This window comes from Bufo gargarizans, chromosome 4, assembly GCF_014858855.1.
Source record: "Bufo gargarizans isolate SCDJY-AF-19 chromosome 4, ASM1485885v1, whole genome shotgun sequence".
In the NCBI taxonomy this organism is placed as follows: domain Eukaryota; kingdom Metazoa; phylum Chordata; class Amphibia; order Anura; family Bufonidae; genus Bufo; species Bufo gargarizans.
Genome location: NC_058083.1, coordinates 182,441,742 through 182,460,488, shown reverse-complemented (window position 1 = coordinate 182,460,488; position 18,747 = coordinate 182,441,742). Strand labels below are relative to the sequence as shown.

At 43.7% G+C, this 18,747-nt stretch overlaps 1 protein-coding gene across 4 annotated transcripts in view; it reads right to left on the bottom strand.

Moving 5' to 3' along the window:
- The window catches only part of MECOM (MDS1 and EVI1 complex locus), a 474,297-nt gene that overhangs the window by 52,700 nt on the left and 402,850 nt on the right, over positions 1–18,747 (bottom strand). The gene's annotated exons all lie outside the window — the stretch shown is intronic.

The window sequence follows — 18,747 nt, the reverse complement described above, 5'->3', positions numbered from 1 at the left end:
AGGTCCAAATTTAGGAATGGCAATGAAAAGAGCTCCTCAGAATATCCGAATGTGGGATCACTTGTTTGCAAAGACTCTCTATGGTGGGAGAAAGGAGGATCAGGGCAAGGATTCTGTTGACTAGACTCTTGGTTACTGAGACTGGACTTTGTGGAAGACAGGGTGGTGCTTAACCGACTGGAAGCATTATCTGCTGCAATCCAACCGACCACCTGGTCGCACTGGTGTGACGTCGACAGTGGTGTCCCACGCCGCCCTCCAAACTGGAACATGAAGCTAGGTATTGTGGATGAGTGTGTTTCTTGTGCTCTAGCAGCAGGCACAATTTCACCGTGCACAGGGCCACGGCCTCTGCGTGCACCATCAGCAGCACGGCCACTTCCCCGTCCCTTAATGCTAGCCTTCTGCATATTAAATGGAATATATTCTTGCAAGTATGTCACACGTACAGTAGCGCAGGTTTTGTAAGTGTATGTGCAAATAAATTAGACTGATTGTCACTGATATTTAGGATGGGCAAATGTTATACAGGAGATGTAGCACAGGTAATGTCGCTGACACGGCAGCGAAAAAATTAGACTGAATGTCACAGATATTTTGCATGCGCTAATGTTATACAGTAGATGTAGCGCTGGTTATGTCGCTGCAACCAGGAACGAAAAAATTAGACTGGATGTCACTGATATTGTGCAGGTTGCGCTAAAACTATATATTGACATCCACTGTAATTTTTAATTAGCTGCTGGTGACATCAGGGACATTATCTGCAATATTTCCTCTGTGTAACGTTTCCACATACCAAATACCTATGACATTCCCTGTAATTTTTTATTAGAATCGGGTGACATCAGCGACATTATCTGTGGTATATCTCCTGTGTGATGTTTCCACGTCCCAAATACCTTTTTTTATTTTTTGCGCATACACTTAAAAGTCCTAAACTACTGTACATTTGACATACTTTCAAGCATATAACATATAATATGAACGTATAACATTTAATATGAAGAAGACAAGCAGTAAGGGACAGGAAAGTGGCCATGATGCTGATGGTGCACACCAAAGCCGTGGCACTGGGCACGTTGAAACTGTGCGTGCTGCCAGGGCACAAGAAAAACAATCATCCACGATACCTAGCTTTATGTCCCAGTTTGCAGGGCGGCGCAGGACAACGCTCTCTAAGTCAGACCAGTGCGACCAGGTGGTTGGTTGGATTGCAGCAGATAATGCTTCCAGTCGATTAAGCACCACCCTGTCTTCCACCAAGTCCAGTCTCAGTAGCCAGGAGTCTGGTCAATGCAATCCTTACCCTTATCCTCCTTCCTCCCACCATAGAGAGTCTTGCCAAACAAGTGATCCCAAACGCGGATATTCTCTCTTCATTTGGGCCTTTCGACAAGCCCACTTGAAGAGGGACATGAGGAGATCTTGTGCCCTGATTCCCAAACACTTGAGCATCCACAGTCACAAGAAGATGACGGTGGGGGAACGGCAATTAGTGTTTCATGAGGTGGATGATGATGATAAGACACAGTTGCCAAAAGGTAAATGGCAATTAGTGTCTCAAGAGGTTGATGATGAGGATGAGACACAGTTGTCAATAAGTGAAGTTGTTGTTAGGTCAACAAGTCAGGAGGATGAGCAGAGTGAAAAAGTGTAAGAGGAGGTGGACGATGAAGTCACTGACCCAACCTGGGAAGGTGGCGAGCCGAGCGAGGACAGCAGTACAGAGGGAGAGGGATCCGCAGCAACGCAACAGGCTGGAAGAGGCAGTGAGGTGGCCAAAGGTAAAAGGTGGGCCACACCAATCAGGCCCACAACTGTTCCCCGGAGCACCCCCTTGCGGCAGTCTACCTTGCCAAGGGGTAGGTGTTCCTCAGTCAAGTAAGGACGACAAAAGAATTGAAATTTGCAACCTGTGCCATACAAAAATTAGCAGGGGTGTGAACACTAGCAACCTCAACACCATCAGCATGATCCGTCACATGAAATCAAAGCACCGTAATAGGTGGGCCGAACGCCTGGGTCCACAATCTGTCTCTGTGGATCACACCTCTGCCTCCTGTTTCCCTGTGTTACATGCTGGCCAATCCCCTGTCAAAGGCTAAGGCCTGGATGCCTGCCGCTCTGCACCTGGACCTTCGCAAGCACCATCAGCGACCACATCCACTTCCGTGTCCCAGCGACAGGGCCGGTGCTACCATAAGGCAGACCAAGCGGCCGCCTTAGGGCGCACCCTGGGGGAGGGCGGAAAAATGTGACATGGAGGGGGAGAAATGTGACATGGGGGTCTGATGGCTGACATTGGGGGCTGATGGCTGGGGGATGATGTCTGACATGGGGTTCTGATCTGAGGTCTGATTAACATTGGGGGTCTGATTGGGGCTGTGAGCTGAGGTCTGATTAACATTGGGGGTCTGATTGCTGGTCTGACCTGAGGTGTAATGAAAAATATTTTTTTCTTATTATCCTCCTCTAAAACCTAGGTGTGTCTTAGAGGGCGAAAAATATGGTCCTTAAACCAGCCATTGTCTGAAGCAGAGAGAAGATACCAGGACCACAGAGAGGAGAAGCGTGGGGGGGGCGCCAAAATGTAGCTTCGCTTGTGTTGGCAAAAATCCTTGCACCGGCCCTGCCCAGCGTAGCGTACAAATGTCTTTACTCCAGGTATTTGAACGCAGGCGCAAATACCCAGCCACCCACCCACAGGCCATTTGCGCAACTTTCCAAATTACTGGCCCTGGAAATGTTGCCATTTAGGCTTGTGGACACTGAGGCCTTCCGCAGCCTGATGTCGGCAGCAGTCCCTTGTTACGCAGTCCCCAGCCGTCACTATTTTTCATGGTGTGCTGTGCCCTGATCAACGCAGTTACTGGGTAAGTCCAATTAACCACTGACACATAGACAAGTGCTTTCGGCCAGGGATGCTACATTTCCCTGACGGCACACTTAGTGAAAGTTGTGGAGGCCGGCAGTGAATCGTACACTGGGATGGCACAGGTGCTACCGACGCCAAGGATTGCGGGCCCTAATTCCATCAGGGTTTCCGCCACCACCTACGTCAGTGATTTCAACCCCCACTTCTTCTCCTCCACCTCCTCCTCCACTTCCACCTCTGAATTCTAATCTTGCATCACCAGTCAACCATCAGTCAGTAGCTTGAAGCAGTATAGCACTGCAGTGGGGAACAGGCCGCGCTGAAACTTATTTGCTTAGGTGACAAACAGCACACCACCGCAGAACTGTGGAAGTGGATAAGAGACCAGACTGAGCTCTGGCTCTCGCCACTCAACCTATAACCAGGCATAAGCGTTTCTTTTGGTTGGACCGCGCTGCCTCAGAAGTCACAGGAGATCCACAATCGAAGCCAGCAAGATAATCACGGACATGGGGACGCAAACAGGCCAGTCAAAGCCTCTCCTCTCCTTTCCAAGCTTCTATGGAACACCAAAATTGCATCCAATAGTGAAGTACCGTCATACAGATTGGAGTAGAAAATGGTTTTATTATACTCACAATGTACAAGTATATACAGGCAGTATACAATGGATCAATGGATCAATCACCCGACCCGGGTTTCGCTCAGTCGAGCTTCGTCAGGGCTCGACTGAGCCCTGGAATACCCCTGACGAAGCTCGACTGAGCAAAACCCGGGTCGGGTGATTGATCCATTGATCCATTGTATACTGCCTGTATATACTTGTACATTGTGAGTATAATAAAACCATTTTCTACTCCAATCTGTATGACGGTACTTCACTATTGGATGCAATGTTGGTGTTCCATAGAAGCTTGGAAAGGAGAGGAGAGACTTTGACTGGCCTGTTTGCTTCCCCATGTCCGTGATTATCTTGCTGGCTTCGATTGTGGATCTCCTGTGACTTCTGAGGTAGCGCGGTCCAACCAAAAGAAACGCTTTCACCTGTGTGAACTGTACCCACTTCACCATTGGGACCTGCGACGCCACTAAGCAACGTACTTTTTTGAGGCTTATTTATTATTTATAAACTATAACCAGGCATGGTTGTGTCTGATAATGGCCGTAACTTGGAGGCGGCTTTGGAGCTTAGCAAGCTCACACACATCCCATGCCTAGCCCACGTCTTCAACTTAGTGGTTCAGCGGTTTCTCAAAACCTACCCCAATTTGCCTGAGCTACTGGTGAAGGTGCGCTGCATGTGTGCCCATTTCCGCAAGTCATCGACAGCTTCCGCCGGTCTGTCAAAGCTGCATCGGCACTTACAATTGCCAGCTCACGACTGTTGTGAGACGTGAGCACGCGCTGGAACTCAACGTTCCACATGTTGGCCAGGCTTTGTCAGCAGCAGAGGGCAGTAATGGAATACCAGCTGCAACATGGTCGTCGCCTTTCCAGTCAGTTTCAGCTATTCAGAAGTGAGGAGTGGGCATGGATGTCTGACCTCTGTGAGGTTTCAAGAAACTTTGAGGAATCAACACAGATGGTGAGCGGCCATAACTCTATTATCAGCGTCACCATCCCACTTCTGTGTCTACTCAAACGCTCGCTGCTCACAATTAAGGCCAACGCTTTGCATGTGGAAGAGGTGGAAATGGGGGAAGACATTACACAGGGTGATAGCCAGACCACCCTCAGTTCCTCTTTTCAGCGCAAATTGGATGATGAGGAAGAGGAGGAGTAGGAGCAGGAGACGGTTGCCTCCGCTACAGAGGGTAGTACCCATAGCAGGTTATTTCCATCTGTTCAGAGTGAATGGGCAGAAGAGGAAGAAGAGGATGAGGAGATTGAGAGTCATCCTCCTGATGACGACAGCAAAGTCCTGCCTGTTGAGACTCTGGCAACCATGGCTGACTTAATGTTAGGCTATCTTATATGTGCTCATGCGTTTTACGCATTTTGGACAACACTGATTACTGGTTGTTCACCCTTCTCAACCCCCAGAGCGTGTACACACAGTGTACCAGACGCCCCACGTGCTGGGAAACGAGCGGCTTCCACTGTGATTCACCAGACTTGATAAAGGGGTCATGCACCCCGAAACACGTTGTCCTGATTAAACCGAATTGTTTCTTACCATTGGTTGTGGATTTGCGCCCTTCACTTTTTCCGCTCTTCTTGGACTTCCTTGGTCCACCAAACCCACAGCTACTCCACCAGAGGAAAGCAGCTGAACATAAAGGTACTTTAAATGTGTTTTTTATAATATACTTAATACACTTTATTCCCATGCACCCCTTCCACCACATAAAATGGTATATGGTTCAATATTCCTTTTCTCGTCCTCCTTCTCTTCCATTATATCAACATGCTTATTAGTGTGCCCTTGCTCCTAATGTTGTAGAGGATCAGCTCATCTGCAGACCCTCGCATATAATGTTTTAGAGGGTCAGCTCACCAGCAGATTCTCACCTACAATATTTTAGAGGGCAAGCTCACCTGCAGGCCCTCGCATATAATGTTTTAGAGGGTCAGCTCACCAGCAGATTCTCACCTACAATATTTTAGAGGGCAAGCTCACCTGCAGGCCCTCGCATATAATGTTATAGAGGGTTAGCTCACCAGCAGGCCCTCACCTACGATCTTTTAGAGGGTCAGCTCACCTGAAGGCCCTCGCATATAATTTTTATAGGATCAGCTCACAAGCAGACCCTCACCTACAATCTTTTAGAGGGTCAGCTCACCTGCAGGCCATTGCATATAATGTTTTAGAGGGTCAGCTCACCAGCAGGCCCTCACCTACAATCTTTTAGAGGGTCAGCTCACCTGAAGGCCCTCGCATGTAATGTTTTAGAAGGTCAGCTCACCAGTAAGCCCTCAACCATAATGTTTTACAGGGTCAGCTCACCAGCAGGCCCTCGCCTATAATTTTGTCAATGGTTAGCTAAGCAGAAGGCACTCACCCATAATTTTTTCAATGGTCAGCTCAGCCGCAGGCACTTGCCCCTAATGTTTTAGAGAGTCAGCTCTGCAGCAGACCCTCACCCCTAATGTTTTAGATGGTCAGCTCAGCAGCAGGCCCTCATCCGTAATGTTTTAGAGGGTCACCAGCAGGCCATCAATCATAATTTTTCAAGGGTGTATGATTCCCTTCTTTATGTGTAATAAAGGGTGTATTGGAGTGCCGATTCCTTGTCATTTTTGGAAGCCCTTTCACTTAGTGCATAGGCTTTATGAGTGTAGGAGTCCCACTACCTGAGTGTAGGAGTCCCACTACCATTTGTACCACAATATGAATGATGCCATCCATTATGTGATATCCAGGTTGTATCGGAATGCCTCTTCCTTCTAATTTCTGGCAGCACTTGCACTTTATATACAAGTATATATACAGGAAAGAATGTTTCCTAAAAATTTTTCCTCCTAAATCGATTATATTTTCGGTTTTGTGCGATTTATTGTCAATCTGTAAAAGTGGCATACTACTCGGACAACATCGTACCCAGCAGCGACCTGGGAGTCCAAGATTCAACCAGACATCCTCCCCATGCTGTTCCCGAACCATTTCAGTGGTGTTTCCATCCATTTCTGACCTTATCATGTGAACCAGACAGAAAGCAGGGGGTGCCTGGTTTAATGCTCGGGCTCTCCCATTGACTTTAATTGTGCTTGGGTGCTCAGTAGAGCACCCAAGCATCCCAAGGTGTTCGACCCGAGCACCCAAACACCCGAGCACTTTGGTGCTCGGTCAACACTATTGATGACCTATTCTAAGGAGAAGTCATTAACATCCTGACACTGTACCACCCTTTTATTTCTGGGGTCTGTATTTATTTTAGGGATCTGTTTTGGGGTCTGTAGTTTTTAGGGTGGTCTGTATTTATTCTGGGGTCTGCAGTTTTTCCAGGAGTCTAGTTTTCTGTTTGTAATTATTATGAGGACTGGTTTCAGTTTATATTTATTTAGAGGTTTTGGGGTCTGTACCTTTTCTGGGTTCTGTATTTACTCAGTGGTCTGGTCTGAGATCTGTATTTATGTTGAGGTCTGGGTCTGTATTTTGGGGTGCATTCTAGGGTACTGTGGGGACTATACTTAAATGTGTGTCTTTTTATTCTGGTGTTTGGTCTGGGGTGTTATTAAAGGGGTTATGCAGGATTCTTAATTGTGTAAACTTCATCTATTCTCCTACAGAGCATAATAGTATACCTGTCAACTTTTTCTGAGTCTTCACTTCAATCTCCATGTTCCTGCTGCGCTCCATTGATCACAATGTCAACTTTCAGGTTGTGGGCATAGATGAGCAGCAGCCACAACACTTCCTATAGTACTGTGTGCTTCAAGATCAGGCAGAAATGTAAATGCATACTACACCCTTCCCTGGGCCTAAAACTCCAAAAACTCTTCCCGCTACACACTCCTTCATCCCTTTGGTGCCTCCTCCTGTTTCCTTCCACACAGCCTCAACATGACAAGCAGTAAGCTCCCCCTACCTTTCTTGTAGACCAAGATCACATGGGAATGAAATCCCGACTATCTGATGGAGGGCATCATGGGAGGCCTGGTCATGACATCAGAGGAAATCCAGTCTCCACATAGGGCGCAGTAATGTGACCACTCTCCCTTTCTCCAGAGTGAAAGTTTATTATTAATTTGCAGGACCTGGCAGGGGAAGAACAGGGAAAGGAAAAATGTATACCTGGATAACCCCTTTAATGTTGGGGATATATGCACTGGACATGACTGGAATTCAGTGGTGTTAGCACTATATGGGGCATATTTTAATAAAAATTTGGCAGTGTTTATCATACCCCTTTTCAGAATCTCAGAAACAGATGTCACCGCTCTAGAAACTAGACAAAACTAGTTGTCTGTATAGCAGGATGCCGGCATTCTCAGATCCTACCATTGAGTTATAGACCGACAACTGGTCATGTGGGAGCCTGAGGAGGTGAGTAAATCACTGGACACTGTGTCTTATTATCCATTCAGTTTCATAGACCATCAATGCTGTTCCCATAAGACCCTTCTCTACCAATGACCCAGTCACTAATCATTTTGGATTTATAGTTTGGTGGGTGGGGGTGTCGGGGTGTTCTTGTCGCCAGTAAAATGTCTTGTCCTGGACATGGACAGAGTGCATGCCCCATCAGATCTTCTTAGCTATTCACCCTTAACCTCAAGTATTGAAGGACCAAACCATCCTTGCTGTTATTCTGCTGTATGTTTCCAAATGCTGGATTGTGTACCACTGATACCAATGGGGTAGTATAAGGATCAGAAAAATAAATAAAGGAAATTTCATCAGTAACATAATTACTGATTAGAGAATTGTAGAGCTTGGAAGAAAGGCTTGTTACACACACTAGACCCAGTGACAAGATTATTTAACATTGATGAATACTACTTGATTTTCAAGGTTAGTTTTCCTTTAAGACATCTGTCTCCTCCTTGCTGATGTCATGTGTATGGATACATCTCTCAATGTTTCTACAGAGCACTCAGCATAGCAGAGCGCTGGATTTGGTTTTGTTTATTTAAATATGTCAATATATTAGCGAAAGCAGCAAGGAGCTAGTAATGCAATCCACTAGCTATTCCCAAAAGGCTGTAAGATGACTCCACTTTTAAGTCTTTAACTTCGTGAAAATCCTACATGTGAAGTGTGGGACTCAAGTTTACTAATGGAAACCCTATGAGTTTGAAGGAATCCAGCACTTTAAAAAAAAATCCTACGTTAACCTTGCCATACAAACAGAAACAGATACACAAGCCACGTAATTTAAAAAGTATGATAAATCTATCTATCTATCTATCTATCTCTACAGCTATCTCTCCAACTTTCACTCCAGCTATCTGTACATTTATTGTTGCATAACATTGATTTCCTTTATTTTTTGAGTATTAGTTCATAGATATTGTAATACTGCATTATAATCATGTACAGAATGCAAAATAAAGAAAATCCAAAAACAGCTATTTTTTGTACATTTAACTTAATATGGCATTCTACTAATTTTGGGCTTAAAATATCAGCAGCTCTGATAGCTTGATCTATAGCCCTTATCTTTACTTTCCTAACAGCTCATAAACACTTTTTTAAGCTAGATTCTTATCAAACTGATAAGAACTTAGCTTAAATTAGTGTTTATGAGCTGCTAGGTTACTTTCACATATGCGGCACTAATTCCGGTAGCAGAGGAACAGGCGACTGGAGTTTACAGTTTATGTCACATACCACCAGATGCCCACTGACTATAATGGGATCTGATAGAGATCTGCATGGTTTCTGGCATAAATGCCAGTTTGGGGGCAGAAAAAGATACTGCATTCAGCAGTATTTGACCAGCTGGATCTCTGTTGGATCCCATTATAGTTATTGGGGATCCGGCGGTATGCGGCAGTATCTGAATATGCTGGATTCAGTAAACTCCGGTAGTATTTATCAGTGCTGGAACAGACTTTTGGAATTTGCGCAGCATATGTGAACCTACTTTAAGGCCTCATGCACGCGTTGCGTGACCGTTCTGTGCATTGGGGACCGCACGGGCAACGTCTGTGCGGTGGCTGGTACGGATCGAGACCCATTAAACTTGAATGGGTCCGTGATCCATCCGCACTGCAAAAAAACTGAACACGGACAGAAACACCAAGGAAGCACTCCGTAGTGCCTCTGTGGGGTTCTGTGCCTTCATTCCACACCGCAACTCTGGATTGCGGACCTATTCAAGTGAATGGGTCCGCATCCGTGATGCTGGGAGCACACGGCCGGTGCCTGCATATGGTGGACCCGCTGTTTGTGGTCCGCAAGACGGCCACGGCCGGGCAAAAGCTGTGTGCATGAGGCCTAAGGGATATAAACCATCAAAGTTGCTCACTGCTTCACTGAGGAGAAGCAACAGTCTGCAGACGCAGTGAAACTGAAAGCTGTTGAGGAAATATTGTTGAAATTTTTTAATAAAGACCTATTTGAAAAATGATTTTAAGCCTAAAATAAGTTAAATAGCAAGAATACGAAAATGCCCCAAAGGTGTCTTTAGCCCATGTAGGAACATGCTTTATGAAACCTTGATACAGGCAATATGGATTTTAATGAATAAATGCAAGCAAGTCCCGTGACATTACAAAGACAAATGACTTTTTACAATGTTATATGTAACTCATAGTAACTACTTGCAAGCAAATGTGAACCAACATGAACAGGCCCAATATGGACCATTGCACTTCTATAGCTTTCATTTTCCTATTTATTTTCTAATGAAGCTAATATCTATTGGTGCTCCTCTGGGCTGAGTACTTAATAATTATGGAGAATCCACCAATGATCTCCTGTATACAGCATGGTATTAGCAACACTGAAATCCTCTTTTCCAAGCATTTATTATAAATATTAAATGGATTTTGCAGCACATATTTACCACACTTAAATCAGTTTAGCATAATTCATCAGAGACATCGATGCACAGATGACAATACTCTAGGTGTAAAGCGGTAGTTGTAAAGCAGACGATTGATGGGAAGAAAGTGTTCCATCTCGACAGTTGCCTGCTCGTTAGTGGAGGTGAAGAGCGGCATTTTCATGCCGCTATCACTCATCCTCAAACTTCCGTATTGCTTCTAGGCAGAAGAGAGCTGTTTAGACAGCACAATCTGCTGCCCAGAAACGATAATTGAGGTGTCCACACCAAAGATCAGTTCACTTGATGTTCGTTCATCAGGTGATCTGCGTCACCTTTAGACATGCAGATTATCGGGAATGAACGTTTGTAGGAACACACATTCCCGATAATCGGCTTAATCCAGTTTAAGGCCATTTTTACATCTGCATCAGAGGGTATGTCAGAGGCCTCCATCTCAGATTTTGATATTGCAACATGCAGCGCCATTTTGTCGGAAAAAATTCTGGGTTATGACGAAAAGCCGACAGACTCCATTTTAGCCAATGTGGTCTGTTATGCATCGTTCATGTGAACTGGCACTTCGATTATTCTGCTCCAATAATGGAACTGAACAATGGAAATAAGAACGCAATGCGAACGCAGCCTAAGGTACAGATTAGCTCAGTTATTACATTAGTAACATTTGGAAGAACTACTGTATTATTTTTCCATTCCTTCTGCTCTAGGCTCCTAAAGGATACGGCTGTTTCTCACCATATCTTGTATGTTTCATTTTATATTAATATTATGATTCTACTATTATTCCACAGTTACTTGTAATTGCTACTGTTCCTATATTGAGGTCTTACTCCTGCTTTGCTTGATTATACAGAGCCACAGAACATACTTGCGCTAAAGAAATCATAATGAACAATTATAGTAATAATAAATTGTGCTTGGATCTATATGGTGTGGCCAGGATCTGTTGTAGCACAATGTTTTTCCATTGTGAGGGTGGTTTCACACGTATTTTTTTTTTTCCTGGCGTTTTTTTGTTGGATTTTTTTGCATTGATGTCTAGCTCCAGATGTTAGTTGAAGGTCTATGGGAAATATGAAATGCAGGGCACAGAAGTGACATTTTGCTTCAGGCATTTTTGCTTATAAAGTGGTCTTTTTTTGTCTATTCTGGTGACTTTAGAAAAATTCAGAAAGCTGTAGTGTTTGCTGTTTTTTAGGCATTTCGACATCACTTTTTACATAGGGGAAAAATGGCACGAAGAAATCGCAAGTGGAAAGACACACCGGCCAAGATTACTAATCCTGTAGATGGGGTAAACTTAGGCTGTGTTCACATCTCCGGCGAACGTTTCTGGCAAGCTGTTCCGGCAGAGAACAGCCTGCTGGCATTCATCTGATCTGGGATAGCCAGATTCAACAGATCACTGCTGGATCCCTATTGACCATAATGGAATCCGGCAGTGATCTGGCAGATTTTCAGTATAAGGGCTCATGCACAGAAACCTAAGGGCTCTGTGTCTGTATTGCAGACAGCAAATGGTGGGTCCGCAATAAACGGGCACTGGCCGTGTGCACTCCATTGACTTGAATGGGTCCATGATCCACAAGATATGGCCAAAGATTGGACATGTCTTATCTTTTGCGGAGAAGACGCACGGATCAGAAGCCCAAGGAAACACTATGAAGCACTTCTTTGGGCTTTCAAGTCTGTGCCTCTGCACGCCAAAGATAACACATGTCCTATATTTTGCCATATTTTGCGGATCATGGACCCATTCAAGTCAATGGTCCGCATCAGCAGCACAGAGTGCACATGGCCGGTTTTGTAGTACAGGCATGGAGCCCTTTCGGCCATGTGAATGAGCCCTAAATGCCAGGTTTCAGCCAATTTGGCCATCCGACAGCCAGCATTTGTGCAGGATCAGGCTGCGGGATCATGCCTATAGGAGATGTGAAAGAAGCCTTAGGCCCCTTTCACACGGGCGAGTATTCCGCGCGGATGCGATGCGTGAGTTTTCCGCATTGCACCCGCACTGAATACCGACCCATTCATTTCTATGGGGCTGTTCACATGAGCGGTGATTTTCACGCATCACTTATGCGTTGCGTGAAAATCGCAGCATGCTCCTCTTTGTGCGTTGCGGTGCGATAATCCACGCAACGCAGGCCCCATAGAAGTGAATGGGGTTGCGTGAAAATCGCAAGCATCCGCAAGCAAATGTGGATGCGGTGCGATTTTTACGCACGGTTGCTAGGAGACGATCGGGATGGAGACCCGATCATTATTATTTTCCCTTATAACATGGTTATAAGGGAAAATAATAGCATTTTAAATACAGAATGCATAGTACAATAGCGCTGGAGGGGTTAAAAAAATAAATATAATTTAACTCACCTTAGTCCACTTGTTCGCGCTGCCCGGCATCTCCTTCTGTCTTCATCTTAGCTTTGTGTAGCAACAAGGACCTTTGGTGACGTCACAGTCATCACATGATCCATCACATGATCTTTTACCATGGTGATGGATCATGTGATGACCGGAGTGACGTCACCAAAGGTCCTTGTTGCTACACAAAGCTAAGATGAAGACAGAAGGAGATGTCGGGCAGCGCGAACAAGTGGACTAAGGTGAGTTAAATTATTTTTTATTTTTTTTTAACCCCTCCAGCGCTATTTTACTATGCATTATGTATTTAGAATGCTATTATTTTCCCTTATAACCATGTTATAAGGAAAAATAATACAATCTACAGAACACCGATCCCAAGCTTGGGTTTGGGTACCAAACACGCGCGATTTTTCTCACCCAAGTGCAAAACGCATTACAATATCTTGCACTCACACTGAAAAATAGCGGGTGTTCCCGCAACACACCCGCACATTTTCCCGCAACGCCCGTGTGAAAGGGGCCTTAGATAGGTTGTCTAGACCTGCACACTTTTGTCTGTCATTACCAACTATTGGTTGTCTTGCTTTGCGACAGAATTTTACTCCATAGTTGTGACGCAATTTTGGTGCAAAATGGTGCATCTTGGACCACTTGACCATTTCCCATGAAGTATTGCTACGTTCTGATTAACCCTGCCATTTGTAGCATGTAAAAAAAAGTGTCAAAACTGTAATTGTGCCATTTACACTTAAATTTGTGCCACTTTTCGGACAGATTTAAAGGCACAGTCACATTAGTAAATCTGGGCCACTAACCAAAAAAAAAAAAAAAGGCACAAAAATGCAGGTGGACCAAAAAAAAAGTACAGGTAAAAAATGCCAGAGCCAAATTCATGTTTGCAAGGAGCCTGAAGGTGCTGAAACCAATGTAATGAAATAAAATAATAATACGGCAAATAAAATGTAGTAGCAGTCAACCCCTTGATATCAGGAGTGGCCCCTTCCACTAATGGCCAGGTTAGTGCAGTGAGAGGACACTGAACGTACTCTTGAATATTGTTAATTTTCATTACGAGACTTCCCTCATGCACTTTGATGCAATTCCTTTTCCTTTTGGTGAAAAATCTGTAAAGAGGAAGAAAAAGAAAGGCGGAGGAAATTAAACGCAAGAACAAAAATGTAAATAAAAAATTTCCCTTGGTCTGGAATTGAGCCCAGCTGAAAGCATGTTAATCTCCACCTCAGTAATTTGGTTCTCCTGGAGAAGACAGAAGCCTGCTGCTGTGCCCCACACTTCATAAATCACATCTTTATGTGGACAAGGTCAGGCAACCTCACAGCTCACACATAGGGTCTTTGCCTGGGTTCTGAGGGCTCAGGCATGTTTTTTCTCCCCCACAGATCTCTAAGGAGAAGTCCAGCACGCTTCTAATTGCTTTTGATTATTTTCATTTGCTGAGGTCAGACTGGCTTGCCAGAGACTGCTTCAGGGTTGATTTCCTACAAATATCTGTGTCTTTTTGGGGGCGGCTTTGTGTATTTTCAGAATTAGCACCCCATTATTTAACCCGCCACTAGACATCGCTTTTAACAGAACGATGTCCTGAATCGTTATCTTTAGGGGCCCATACATTTAGGATTTAGTTGCAAATATGTAGTAAATAATAAAAGTGAATTCCACAAGGTAACATTTTCTAACCAAAGTAGGGCCACCTACAAAAGGTAAGAAGGCTGATATATGGGAAGAGGTATATTTATCTTGACAGCCATATAGCTGAAGACGATGGGCCGCATTGCTGCTTGGATGTATCAGACAGCACCAGTGTTCTAATAGGGCAGTTCAGTACATGAAGGAATATAAAAATAAATGACAAACAATAATAGCATTTAAGTTGTTGTGTGGAGATGATCTTGTAGGGGGTGGATGCATGTAGGGAGGGTTGATGTTTGTTAAGGCTCTCTCCACCCTTGTGTTGGGAACCTGTTGGGTTTGTCGACCATTGCTGAATTTTTCACATCAAAATCAGTGCATCTGAATCTGCATTGCTGTAAACAATACTGCAACCTCTGTGCAACCTTAGCGACCATATTGAAGCCAATGATCACTTTGCATCCATTGGTAAATGGATCTATAAACAGAAGCCATTACGCCTAAATTAGGCCGTAATCAGAGTTATATAGAAATTCTCATCTATCAACTATCTTTCTTTGCCTACAATATGTTTGGGGTACAAAAACTAAGGAACCTCCTTGTTCTTCACCCTTAGGGCTCATGCACACGACAGTATTTTGCGTTCAGTATACTGGACGTTTTTTGAGTTCAGTATGCGGAACATATACTGAACCATTCATTTCAATGGTTCAGCAAAAAATACTGAAGCGTCTCCGTGTGCATTCCGTTTCAGTATTTCCGTATTTCCGTGCCGTAAAAAGATAGAACATGTCCTATTCTTGTCCGCAAATCACAGTGCTTGGCTCCATTCAAGTCAATGGGTCCGCAAATAAAACGGAACACATACGGAAATGCATCTGTATGTCTTCCATATCCGTTCCGTTTTTGCTGAACCATCTATTGAAAATGTTATGCCCAGCCCAATTTTTTCTATGTAATTACTTTATACTGTATATGGCATACAGAAAAACGGAACGGAAAAATGGAAAGGAAATGGAAACACAACGGAAACAAAAAACGGAACAGCTGATCCATAAAAAACGGACCGCAAAACACTGAAAAAGCAATACTGTCGTGTGCATGAGCCCTTAATCTGTGAAAAGAGGTATGGTCTTTTCAAGTAAAATTTCCAGCTTGGGGTCACTAAAATACTAACTGATTGGCTGCGGCAGGCATGTAGCAAAAAGTTACTAGCACAGTCACAAATGCAGCCGGGGACTGGCAACGGTAAGGCAGCCTGGGGGCAACATAGTGGAGGATGAGACAAAACCGCAGTCAGGTGTCAGACTAGGAGTTGACACCTGAAGTACCTGTAAGACTACAGGAACCAGACAACAAATCCAAAAGACAACACAGGAGCTCAATCCTGGAACAAAGCTGAGATCAAGGTCGGGGTTTAACACAGTAAAAATAGCCAGGCGAGGATCAGCAATCTTGAGGTCTATGGGAACTGCCAGGCCTGACTTAATCAAAGACTACCAGTCGCCATGGCAAATCAACACAGCCGTTGCATCACTGATATACAGACGTGGACAAAATTGTTGGTACCCTTTGGTCAATGAAAGAAAAAGTCACAATGGTCACAGAAATAACTTTAATCTGACAAAAGTAATAATAAATTAAAATTCTATAAATGTTAACCAATGAAAGTCAGACATTGTTTTTCAACCATGCTTCAACAGAATTATGTAAAAAAATAAACTCATGAAACAGGCATGGACAAAAATGATGGTACCCCTAACTTAATATTTTGTTGCGCAACCTTTTGAGGCAATCACTGCAATCAAACGCTTCCTGTAACTGTCAATGAGACATCTGCACCTCTCAGCAGGTATTTTGGCCCACTCCTCATGAGCAAACTGCTCCAGTTGTGTCCGGTTTGAAGGGTGCCTTTTCCAGACTGCATGTTTCAGCTCCTTCCAAAGATGCTCAATAGGATTGAGGTCAGGGCTCATAGAAGGCCACTTTAGAATAGTCCAATTTTTTCCTCTTAGCCATTCTTGGGTGTTTTTAGCGGTGTGTTTTGGGTCATTGTCCTGTTGCAAGACCCATGACCTGCGACTGAGACCAAGCTTTCTGACACTGGCTAGTACATTTCTCTCTAGAATTCCTTGATAGTCTTGAGATTTCATTGTACCCTGCACAGATTCAAGACACCCTGTGCCAGACGCAGCAAAGCAGCCCCAGAACATAACAGAGCCTCCTCCATGTTTCACAGTAGGGACAGTGTTCTTTTCTTGATATGCTTCATTTTTTCGTCTGTGAACATACAGCTGATGTGCCTTGGCAAAAACTTCGATTTTTGTCTCATCTGTCCACAGGACATTCTCCCAGAAGCTTTGTGGCTTGTCAACATGTAGTTTGGCATATTCCAGTCTTGCTTTTTTATGATTCGTTTTCAACAATGGTGTCCTCCTTGGTCGTCTCCCATGTAGTCCACTTTGGCTCAAACAACGACGGATGGTGCGATCTGACACTGATGTTCCTTGAGCATGAAGTTCACCTTGAATCTCTTTAGAAGTCTTTCTAGGCTCTTTTGTTACCATTCGGATTATCCGTCTCTTAGATTTGTCATCAATTTTCCTCCTGCGGCCACGTCCAGGGAGGTTGGCTACAGTCCCATGGATCTTAAACTTATGAATAATATGTGCAACTGTACTCACAGGAACATCTAGTTGCTTGGAGATGGTCTTATAGCCTTTACCTTTAACATGCTTGTCTATAATTTTCTTTCTGATCTCTTGAGACAGCTCTTTCCTTTGCTTCCTCTGGTCCATGTCGAGTGTGGTACACACCATATCACCAAACAACACAGTGATTACCTGGAGCCATATATATAGGCCCAATGGCTGATTACAAGGTTGTAGACACCTGTGATGCTAATTAGTGGACACACCTTGAATTAACATGTCCCTTTGGTCACATTATGTTCTGTGTTTTCTAGGGGTACCATCATTTTTGTCCATGCCTGTTTCATGAGTTTATTTTTTTACATAATTCTGTTGAAGCATGGTTGAAAAACAATGTCTGACTTTCATTGGTTAACATTTATAGAATTTTAATTTATTATTACTTTTGTCAGATTAAAGTTATTTCTGTGACCATTGTGACTTTTTCTTTCATTGACCAAAGGGTACCAACAATTTTGTCCACGTCTGTAGCAGGAGCAGCAGAGGAACTGGGGCCATGGTCTTCTCTGCATCGCTAGAGCTGAGTGTCTATTTATTTGTCTAGTGGCCTACTCAAATTTTTGGAACATTTTATTGAAATACGCAATCTCAATGTAATAAAATGTCATTGTTTCTATATCATATTCTTCATCTTTGTTATCTTAGGTTCTGTAGAACTTATCAGATCCTACTGAATTTCTCTAGAGCAAATAAAGATTTATTAGCAGCCAGACCAACACCATTGAATTCTTTTGCGCCAGTGACGTGTCCATAAGCACCCACCACAACGCTCTTCCAGTACATTAACTGTTAAGGAAAAAGCTACACGCACTTATAGGCTGGTACCTTGAGTGCAATAAGGACAGCAGTAATAATAATTTCTATTAATGTGTTTCCAGATCACCTCCGACCTTTAATATCAATATTCATCGCAGGAATAATTGATTAGACAATTCGTTTGTAGATTCTGCAGAAAGATTGCCTGGGCTCTATTAACCTGCATGGATTGTTTTATATACACTTATCCCAATATGTTACAAGCCGCCGTCAAGTCTTTTTTTTTTTTTTTTTTTTTTTAAGTCCTGTAGACACAATGCAAAATCATGGCTAATAGCTGCTCTAAAGTCTGGCTTAAAGCCTTCAGTGTATGCATAAGGTTTTCATTACAGGCTAATTAAGGGATCATACTGTGCTACGTTGTGACTCAAGCAACGCTGGTTAGGACATTCACAATTTGTGGCATGTTTGATTAAGAGGCCCCATGTAAATGTCTACTAAACTGAAAACTGCTGGGGGGGTGACAATGGAACAAGTGAAATCGAACTGCAAACATCTGCTGAATCTCCAACCACTGTAGGGTCTGCAAGACATTGCAAAGCCTATAAGTAATGCATCTCTTGCCATCAGAAAGTCTCTTGGGTCAAAAAACCTAAATAGATAGTCATTTTTTCCCCATGAAAAGTGCTTTCATGAGCTAACAAAACATTGCTGGCAGCATTTTGCAGGGGTTTGCATATAAAAAGCTATTATGTACAGTTTACTCTTATTAGTTGAACGGGAACCACACAGGTTTTGCTATTTATCCTGACAACTGGCCTGATTGTGAACACCCATAAGTATCCTGGGTGGGCTGGTTTTTCCACTGATGAGGGAATATTCAGATTTCCTCCTAAGTTTTGAGCACAACAGGTTGGTTGTATAAAAT